Genomic DNA, 11,439 nt, shown 5'->3' on the forward strand with positions numbered 1-11,439 from the left:
GGTGATTTTTGCGCACTTGTAGACTAAAGTAAATGTTACGACATGTTTAAGGCAGGCTAGGCAAAAATGTTCAGGAGATTAAGATGTATTAAATGCATTTTTGATTTACAACTTACAATGGATTTAATGGGATATAACCTCATTATACGTTGAGGAATATTTGCACCCTTAGAATGAGTAATTTATAAGCAATAGTAATTTACAAGCAATTTTGTTATTAATACATGATAATTGTGCATATTTATGGGGTGCATATGATATATATTTTTTTCTTTTTTGAGGCAGTCTCATTTTGTTGCCCTTGGTAGAGTGTTGTGCCAACATAGTTCATAGCAACCTCTTGGGCTCAAGTGATTCTCTGGTTTCAGCCTCCCAAGTAGCTGGGATTACAGGTGCCCACCACAGTGTCCAGCTACTTTTTACAGTTTTTGGCCAGAGCTAGGTTTGAACCTGCCACCTCTGGCATATCCAGCACTCTACTCCTTTGAGCCACAGGTGCCACTCCCAGCTACTTTTTAGAGACAGGGGTCTCGCACTTGCTCAAGCTGGGTTTGAACCTGTGAGCTCAGGCAATCCACTGGGTTCGGCCTCCCAGAGTGCTAGGATTACAAGCGTAAGCCACTGTGCCTGGTCCATGATATTTTGATACATACATATGAGTATAATGTGTAATCATTAAATCAGGGTATTTAAGACATCTATCACCTTGAACATAAATCATTTCTCTGTGTTGGAAACATTTTGAGTATTCTCTTCCATCTATTTTGCAATATACAATATATTATTTTTAACCATAGTCACCCTAGTGTCCTGTTGAACACTAGAACTTATTTCTTCTAACTGTATATTTGTATCCATTAATCAACCTCTCTTCTACTACCCCAACACTTCCCAGCCTCTGGTAATTATGATTCTACTCTCTACCTCACGAGATCAACTTTTTAGCTCTCACATGTGAGTGGGGATCATGAAATATTTGTCTTTCTGTGTCTTATTTTACTTAACATAATGATGTCCAGTTCCATCCATATTGCTCAAAATAAGAGGATTTTTATTCTTCTTTTGCAGAATGCTATTCCACTGTGCATATGAGGTCTGACAAGCAAGCTCATAAACATGCTGCTATGTGCTTATGTTGGCAGCACTGTACAAACAACTCGATAAGGTTTCATAACCTTGATATATGTGTTTCACAGTTGTGTTTAGATCAATATGTGTCAGTGTCTTGCTGAGGGGTGTTTATTATTATTGCATGTTTTGTGTCCCATCACAAGAATGTCAGAGCTTGAATTAGAGCAATGAACAAACATTTGTAAATTTCTTGTTAAACTTGGCAAGAGTGGAAATGAAATCAGGGAATGTTAGTCTAATTTTATGGGGATAATGACACGAAGGAAACAGCAGTGTGCAAATGGATTAAATGTTTTTCTGAGGGTAGAGAAAGTGTCACTGATGAAGAGAGATCAAGGTGGTCAGTAATGAGCAGAACTGGTGAAAACATTCCAAAAATTTGTTGAATTGTGCATCAAAATCATTGGCTGACTGTGAGAAGCAGAGCAGACCAAGTAAACACTGATAAACAGAAAGATCTTAACTGGAAGTCTTGGTCAATGACTCATGGCTTTCACATCATGCCAATGCACAAGCTCCCAAGGCATGTCTTTGAGGGAGGTTTTAGGCAGTAAACAAATAACTGTGTTGACACATCCACCCAACTCACCTGTTCCGGCCCCCCAAAACTTTTTACCCAAAGCTAAAGGAAATATTAAAAAGAAGATATTTTGATGACATTTGGGACATGAAGTGTAATAAAATGACAGCTTTGATAGCCATTCCAGAAAAAGAGTTCCAAAATTGCTGTGAATGATGACCAGGGACTGGCATCAGTGCATAGCTTCCCAAGGGGAGTACTTTGAAGGTGACCATAGTGATACTCAGCAATGAGGTTTGTAGCTCTTGAAGCACTTTTTCTAGGATGAGTTCATGAGCTTAATTGTCAGACTTCATATATACCCCATTTTATTTATCAGTCATCCCTTGATGAAAAACCTAGATCAATTCTGTAACTTGTCTATTATAAATAGTGCTGCAATAAACATGAAAGTGAAGATGTTCCCTTGATAAACTGATTTCTTTTTCTTTGGATAAACACTCAACAGTGGGATTGCTGGATTGTATGGTAGTTCTATTTTGTAGGTTTTTGAGGAATCTCCATACTGTTTTCCATAATGGCCACGCTAATTTATAATCCCATTAATGGTGTATGAGTACTCTTTTCACCACATCCTTGCCAGCATGTGATTTTTGTTTTTTGATAATAGCCATTATAATTAAGGTAAGATGATATGGTTTTGATTTGCATTTTCCTGATGATTATGAGTATTACTGAACATTTTTCATTTACCTACTGGCCATTTGTATGTCTCCCTTTGAGAAATGTCTATTGAGGTGTTTTTCTTACTTTTTTAATGGGATTATTTGATTTTTTGCGGATGAATTTTTTGATTTATTTCTTTCTCTCTCTCTTTTGATTGGTCTAGTTCTATACTTTGGATGTTTGTCCCTAAAACCTCTGGTTGAAATTTGATTCCTATGTTGGAGGTGGTCCTAATAGGAGGTTTTGGTGGCAAGATCCCTCATAATGGTGTGATGACATCTTCAGCATGAGTGAGTGCTCACTCAGCTAATTCACATGAGAGCTGGTTGTTACATAGAGCATGACACTCTCTTTCTCTCTTTCTTGCTCCCTTTCTTATCATGAGATCTTTGCACATCCTGGCTCCCCTTCACCTTCTGCCAGGAGTGGAAGCAGCCTGAGGTTTTCATCAGTGCCCAATTTTCTAGCCAGCAGGATTGAAAAAACCTTTATTCTTTATAAGTTACCCAGCCTCTACTATTCCTGTATAACACTATAAAATAGACAAAGACATCTAGCTAGCAGCTAATCGAATTTGTTCATCTTTAAAAAGCCCAACTTTTCATTTCATTGGTCTTTCATATTTAACGTCTATTTCATTTAGTTCTGCTTTGACCTTAATTATTTCTTTCTTTCTACTAATTCTGAGTTTGATTTATTCTTGCTTTTCCAGTTCTTTGAGGGACTTCATTTTGTTGTTTATTTTAAACTTTTCTACTTCTCTGAAGTAGGTGTCTATTGCTGTAATCTTCCCCTCTTAGTACCACATTTCCTGTATTCCACAGATTTTGGTGTGTTGTGTTTCCATTTTCATTAGTTTCAAGAATTTTTAAAATTTCTTCTAAATTTCTTCATTGACTCAGTGTTCATTCAGGAGCATGTTGGTTAATTTTCATGCACTTGTACAGCTTCCAGAGTTTCTCTTATTATTGTTTTTTACTTTTATTCCATTGTGGTCTGAAAAGGTACCTAATATGTTTTAATTTAATTAATTTATTTATTTTAGAGACAGAGTCTCACTTTGTCACCCTTGATAGAGTGCCGTGACTTATGCAATTCTCTTGCCTCAGCCTCCCGAGTAGCTGGGACTACAGGTGCCCACCACAATGCCTGGCTACTTTTTGTTGCAGTTTGGCAGGGGTCAGATTCAAACCCGCCACCTTCGGTGTATGGGGCCGGTGCCCTACTCACTGAGGTGCTGCCCCATATGTTTTAATTTTAATTAGCTTATATATTTTGTGGTATGTTTTAGTGATAGATATATATGGTCTACCCTGTAGAATGTTCCATGTGTCGCTCTTCCCCTAAGCAACCTGAGGTATTCTGTGAAAATGGTTCGCTATTCACTTGACCAAGAAAACCCCACAAAGTCATGCAAATCAAGAGGCTCAAATCTTCATGTTCACATTAAGAACACACGTCAAACTGCCCAGGCCATCAAGGGTATGCATATACGAAAAGCCACCAAGTATCTGAAGGATGTCACCTTAAAGAAACAATGTGTACCATTCCGACATTACAATGGTGGAGTTGGTAGGTGTGCCCAGGCCAAACAGTGGGGCTGGACACAGGGTTGGTGGCCCAAAGAGAGTGCTGAATTTTTGCTGCATATGCTTAAAAATGCAGAGAGTAGTGCTGAACTTAAGGGTTTAGATGTAGATTCTCTGGTCATTGAGCATATCCAAGTGAACAAAGCACCCAAGATGCATTGCCGAACTTACAGAGCCCATGGTCGCATTAACCCATACATGATCTCCCCCTGCCACACTGAGATGATCCTTACTGAAAAGGAACAGATTGTTCCCAAACCAGAAAAAGAGGTAGCACAGAAGGAAAAGATATCCCAGAAGAAACAGAAGAAACAAAAACTTAGGGCACGGGAATAAATGCAACATAAAATAAATGCAAAAGAATGTTCCATGTGTTGGTGCAAAGAATGTAGGTTTTGCAACTGTTGGATAAAATGTTCTGTAACTGTCTCCTAGGTACACTTGACTTAAAATGCAATTTAAGTCAAATGTTGCCTTGTTGATTTTCTGTCTGATAATCTGTCAATGCTAATAGTAGGGTGTGGAAGTCCCCCATGTTATTGTAGGGTCTCTCTCTGTTTAGATCTAGTAATATTTCCTTATATATCTGAGTTTCCTGGCATTGGGTGCATATGTATTTAGAATTGATATAGCTTCTTCTTGATGTTTTTATTCTATAATGCCCCTTTGTGTCTCAGTTTACTGCTTTTTACATGAAGAGCACGGCTACTCCTGCTTGCTTTTGGTTTCCATTTGCATGGAAGATCTTTTTCTATCCCTTCACTATATATGTATTTTTACAGGTCAAGCAAGTTTCTTGTAGGCAATATTTAGTTGTTTCTTTTTTTAAATCCATTCAGTCACTCTATATCTTTTAAGTGAGTAATTTATTATTTGCTTTTGGGGATTTTTGATAGGTTCAGACTTATTCCTTTCAATTTATTAATCATTTTCTGGTTGTTCTGTACACCTTTTGTTCCTTTCCTTCTCTCTTATTGTTTATCATTGCAGTTTGGTGGTTTTCTGTCGTGCTGGTTTATTTATACTGTTAAAATTTGAGTCTTTTCAGCTTAGCACGTATAGCTAAATGGTTAGGGCACTGGCCACAACACTGAAGCTTGGGGATTCAAACCCAGCCGGGCCTGTTAAACAACAACAGCAACAACAGAATAGTCCAGCATTGGGGCAGGGGCCTATAGTCCCAGCTACTTGGGAGGCTGAGGCAAGACAATTGCTTAAGCCCAAGAGTTTGAGGTTGTTGTGAGCTGTGACGCTACCACACTCTACAGAGAGCGACATAGTGAGACTCTGTCTGAAAAAAAAGAAATAAAATTTTTGAGCCTTTTTTCTTTGTATATCTAACAGTGAATTTTATACATGATTCTTACAATTGTAGATTTCAGATTGCTTCCAGATGTAGGACTCTTATCATTTCTTGTAAGCCAGGTCTAGTGGTAATGAGTTCCCTTTATTTTTGTCTTGGAAAAACTTTATTTGATTTTTGAAGGATAACTTCGCTAGGTATATTATTCTTGGCTGCTAGTTTTTTTCTTAAAGCATTTTGAATACATCATCCCATTTTTCCTGCTTTGTAATGTTTCTGCTAAAAAAATATCCACTCGTTAGTGTAACAAGGGATTCCCTTATGTCATTTGAATCTTCTTCTTTTTTTTTTTTTTTTAGAATTCTTTGTCTTTGACTTTTTACAGTTTGATTATAATTTGATTTTGGGAGGACCTTTTTTATATTGATTATATTTGAAGGTTTTTAAGCTTCTTGTATCTTTTAAACAATTTGGGAAAGTTTCATCTATTATTTTGTTATATAGGACTTCTATTACTCTGCCCGTGTGTTCTTCTGGAACACCCAAATTAAAAATTTGATAGCTTTGTGGTGTTCCAAATGTCACACAGGCTTTCTTCAATTTTTCTTTTTGTTTTTTTTGATCTCACTGGGTTATTTCAAAAGACTTGTCTTTAAGATCAGAAATTCTTCTGCCTGATCAAGTCTATTGAAGTATTTGATTATATATTTCGTCATTTGAATTATTTCATCCTAACATGTTATCATGCACAGCCCTCTCACTGTGCGATACCCTTTGCTACCTCAAGAATATGTAGAGAGTCCCCACCAGCAAGAAGGCTCACCAGAGGTGGCCCCTGGATTTTGGACTTCTCAGCCTCCAGGCTGTAAAAAATAACTTCATCTTTATAAATTACCAACCTTCACAATTTATAAGCAACAAAAAATAGACTAAAACAGAGACTTAACTTTTTTGTTATTTTTTCAAACAAGATTTCTATTCCCTTGTTACTCTTTTCCTTCTTGAACTCCTATAACTTAAATATTTGCTCTTTCGATGCTCTCCTGCATGTTTTCTTTATTCTTTTTCATTTTCTTTTTTCTCCTTTGATTATATAGTCTTCCCTTATCTGTGGGAGATATTTTGCAAGATCCCCAGTAAATGCTTACTACTGTGACTACCACCACACCCTATATACACTATTGTTTCTTGTATGCACATACCTATGATCAAATTTAATTTATACATTATAAGAAATCAATAATAATAAAACAATTATAATGATATACTGTAAAAAAAGTATGTGAATGTGGTCTCTCATAATTTTTTTTGTACTATATTTACCCTTCTTGTAACATGTAAGAAGTGAAAATGTCTATGTGATGAGGCAATGTGAGGTCATAACAGAAGAATCATGCATAAATAGAAAATTACAGGACGTAAGTAAGTTTTAAACTGCACATCATTCTAAATAGCATGATGAAATCTCTTGCTGTCAAGCTCCAACCTGCCTAGATTGCTGTTAGTAACTTAGTAAGCATCTCAATTATCAGACTGCCTATAATGGTATCACAGTGCCAGTATTCAAGTAGTCCCAGTTTACTTAATAATGGACCCAAAAGACAAAAGTAGAGCTGTGTTTCCAGGCTACAGTGAACCATAATAAACTGAACCTGCAATGTTAAATTATGTATAAGGAGGAGCTACTGTATTTTCAGATAACCTGTCTTCAAGTGTATAGATTCTTCTACTTAGTAATTCTGTTGACATTCTGTCCACTACTGCATTTTTAAATTTAATATATTGCATTTTTAAGTTCCATAATTTTGGGGGTTTTTTACAATTTGGCATATTTCTCAATTTATCTTTTATTATTTTTCCTGTCATTGAATTGTTTCTTTTTATTCTTGAAGTTAACTGAGCATCCTTAAAATAATTACTTTAAATTCTCTTTGGGCACATATAAATCTCTATTTCAATCAGGGTTAGTTATTGGTGCTTTTTATTGTTCGTATGGCTGTCTTGTTTCACTGATTGTTCTTAATACACAATAACTAAGAAAATTACATGAAGACTATGTTAACCAGAAAAAAAAAAATACTTGTGCCCACGTATTTCACATTTGAGGATATTCTGGGGAGGCTGGTTGGCCTGGTATCTGGGTCAGCAGGTGAGTGGGCCAAAAGCCTGTACCTATCGGGGCCATTCTGAATCCCGGGTTCTCTAGGGCTGACCTTTTGCTGCAGCAGGCCTCTAAGGGCTGAAATAGGCCTTATGTTTGGGTCTACTAGAGTACTGGGAATCATAGGAGCTGTCTTGGTGTTGAGGCAGGCCCAGAACAGAGTCCCTAAGTTAGGCCTGGGTCCTTGGTCCACAGAAAATGGCCTGGACTCAGAGCTGCAGGTGTCTTAGACTAGGACGATAGAGTCTATCCTGGCACTGGGGTCTACTGTGGGGCCTCTGGAGCCTGGGCCTGTTATAGCAGACCTGGACCTTGGGTCTACTGGAGTTAGCGTGGTGCTGAGGCAGGAATAGTGCCTAGTTTCCTAAGACTGGCCTAAAGTCTAGGTCCATGAGGACCAGCCTGGAACCTGAGTCTATAGGGACAGACCTGGAGCTTGGTCTATGGGGTCAGCCCTCTGCTGGGATGGGTCTGGATCTTGAGTCTGTTAAGAGTAAGGAGCTATAAGGGATGGTCTGAAGGGCATGGCTGCAGATAATGGCTTGACACTGGGCAGGCCTGAAGCCATGTCTACTGGTGCCAGACTGAACCCAGAGATGCTGACCTGGCACTTGGGTGAAGCTAAAGCCTGAGGCTGTGAAGCATGTTCTTGCTCTGGGCTGATCTGCACTCTGGGGTAGACCTGGAGCCTGCAGCCACTGGAGCTGGCCCGGTGCTGGACAGGGCTGGAGCTTGTATGCAAATAGGCGAGCCTAAAGATTGAACCTCTGATTGTTGGTCTGAGGATTAGGGATACAGGGGCTAGACTCGTGCTGGGGTTATACCTGAAGCCTGTTGTTGTGGGGACCATCCTGCTACAGGCAGTCCAGAGCCTGGAACCATCAGGGCCACTGTGGCCCTGGGGTAGGCCTGCAGTAGTTATCTGTGGGGGCCAGCTTGGTGGTATGGAATGCCTGGAGCCTAGGGCTTCAAGGATCTGGCCTTGGGGCTCAGTCTATAGATTCCAGCCGGGAGTGTGGGGCCAAGGGGGCCTATGTGGTGTTGGGGTCTAAGGCAAAGTCCAGTCCTCATGTTCCCCTCTTTCCCCCAAGCAGAGGGTATCACTCTCCACATTGTGCTGCGTAGAGCTGGGGGACTGGTAACATGGGTAATGTGAAATTGTCCTTCCCACCCTCTTTAACGTGTCTTTTCTCATTTTGCTGCCATGTTCGGTTGCTATAATCTCTCACCTGATCTCCTTAGCTCTTGTGAAGGTGTTTTTGCAAGTAGATTATTGTTCAAATTGATGTTTCTGCTGGCAGAATAGCTATTCTATCATCTTGCTAATGTCTGAACTAGAAATTCCACATTGTGTGTTTTACAAGACACAACTTAAAGACAACCGCCACAATTTCTCTACTTTGTTTTACCCTTTCTGGGGTCAAACCTAGACACAGTGACATTTTTTATCATTTCTACAAGACAACAGCTCACACCCCCCACAAATCAAAACAAATAAAAAGAACAGCCTGGTAGGCTGGAATTAAGTTTAAAGTACCACCACAATTAAAAAATAAAATCACACTTAACACTCATTTTAGGAGATGAAAAGTTTACTTAGAAATTGCAAACATTTAGCAAAGATAAGACAGACACTATTTCCCATATTCTACATTAATACAATAATTTATAGCTGGCTTGGTACATGGTCACATGATAAAAACAAATCTAATGGAAAGAACATTTCATTCTACTTTTCTGCCACTTATCATAATTTAATAAGTACCAGTAAGTACTGGAAGACAGCTGCATAGGAAGATTAGAATCCTAGGGCTGTTTGTTAATATACATTATTATACTGTAAGAATAATATAAAAGAAAATAGGTAAGAGATACAATTAACATGCAATTTAAGCTATCATTTTGAAAAAACAGGACAGAATTGAGTGAACACAATGAAAAATGTGTTGCTAATGACATGTTGTTGCAATCAGCAGTATCATAGTATTTTACATGGCAAGAATTTCCTCCTCCTTAAATAATGCTTGGCAAATTGGAATAGGTTAATTCTATCTCTAGACCATACTTAAAAACAAGACAAAAGAAATTAATTGGATAATTGTACTCAATGCTTTTATAAATATTCTAAATAATTTTTAAAGTACCATAATTTCATGCCTATGTTACCAACTCTGGATTTAAAATAAAGTCATACTTTCTACTCTATGAATCTGTACTGTCCAGTATAATAGCCCTTAGCCACATTTGGTTATTGAACGCTAAAAATATGGCCAGTCAGAATTAAAATATGCTGAGTATAAAATACACTGAAATTGTGAAGACTTAGTATGGGTAAAAAATGTTTAGATGTCTCATTAATAATTTTTATGTTGACTACACATTAAGATATTAATATATTGGGTTAAATAAAATATACCATTAAAGCTAATTTCACCTGTTTCTCTTTTTAATGTTAATGTGGCTACTAGACGATTAAAGATTACTTTTTTTTTTTGAGACAGAGTTTCACTATGTTGCCCTCAGTAGAGGTGAGGTGGCATCATAGTTCACAGCAACCTCAAACTCTTAGGCTTAAGTGATTCTTTTGCCTCAGCCTCCCAACTAGCTGGGACTATAGGTGCCTGCCACAATGCCTGGCTATTTTTGTTGTTGTAGTTGTCATTGTTGTTTGGCAGGCCCTGGCTGGGTTTGAACCTGCCAGCCCCAGAGTATGCGGCTTGCGCCCTAACTGCTGAGCTATAAGAGCTGAGCCTAAAAATTACTTTTTGTTTTACATTATATTTCTATTTATCAGTGTGTGTACGTAGATAATCTATAGTCATTATATTAGCCTTACCATTTACCATCATACTTTAAGCATTCTGGGGTACTAACTCCTAGAACACTATAAGTACATTCTGTACATAAGTTACTGTAAAATTTACTCTTATACCTCTGCAGGGTATACATTTTAAGTGTAAAAAGAATTCACAAAATATTTTATCCTTAAAAAATATTAATTAGCATATGATGAGAAGTGAAAGAATTTCAATGCAAATCGCTATGCAGGGGGCAAGGGGAGGAATAGGTTAAAAAACACAGCAGTGCAATCAGAGTAAAGACAATTATAATCTTCAGTAAAGTAAGTTAGCCCAGAATCTGACCTTACACCACAGATCATATATGTAACTTGTCCATTTAAACATGAACTACAAGAAAATCTTTAAAACTATACTGACTGTAACTTAAATCTTTAAGCAATATAAAATTAATAGGCATGGTGAATTCTAATAGTAGAATACAGTATCTGAGAATTTATCCTTAAATTTAAAGTCTTTCCATGTTAAATTAAGCAACTGACTAGTGGCTCAAGAAACTTTGAGTTTAAAAAAAATTAGAAGCAAATAAAAAAATTACTACTGACCTCTTATATTTTTCTCCCTTGCCATTCTTTATCATTTGAAGTAGAATGTAATAAATATTTGGCATACTTATAATACCTCATCTTTTATTTTTTCCAACTCAAAAACAGTAAATTGATCTAGTACACATTCCCTTATTCTCCTAGGATTAATATACACCAAAACAGAATACTGACAGCGGTCACCCCAGTCAGCAGCCAGCATCACAGTCATGCATGAAGAACCTTGCCAGGAGGCAATGCCTAGTTACATCTGTACTACACACTCTGTTCCTCACAGCGTAAGTCGGAATGTTCGGGTTTTTTAAAACTGTTTAATTTGTATACATTAGGTGAACTCTGTCAAAAATTCTCCGTAAGCCACAAATTAACTGATGTTTAAGCTATTATATCTTTCATAAAAACTGCTCCCTCATGTCAAAGATGTTTTGAGAAAACAAGTACCACTCACTTAATACAACTTATTATTACCACTTTAAAAACAAGGGAAAAGAACTATGATTTTTAGTTTGTTTTTATGGATGAATAAAAAGAACTCAAACAGTACTGGATATACTAACACAGAAACCGATTGCAGAAGACCAAAGTACTTCTCTCCAGAGTTCAGTC

At 37.5% G+C, this 11,439-nt stretch overlaps 1 pseudogene; it reads left to right on the plus strand.

Annotated features, from left to right (window-relative positions):
- Nucleotides 1–3,724: 3,724 nt before the first annotated feature.
- Nucleotides 3,725–4,302, plus strand: LOC100960213 (annotated as a pseudogene).
- Nucleotides 4,303–11,439: the final 7,137 nt, after the last annotated feature.

This window comes from Otolemur garnettii, unplaced genomic scaffold (assembly GCF_000181295.1).
Source record: "Otolemur garnettii isolate 467f Iridium unplaced genomic scaffold, OtoGar3 scaffold00006, whole genome shotgun sequence".
NCBI lineage: Eukaryota > Metazoa > Chordata > Mammalia > Primates > Galagidae > Otolemur > Otolemur garnettii.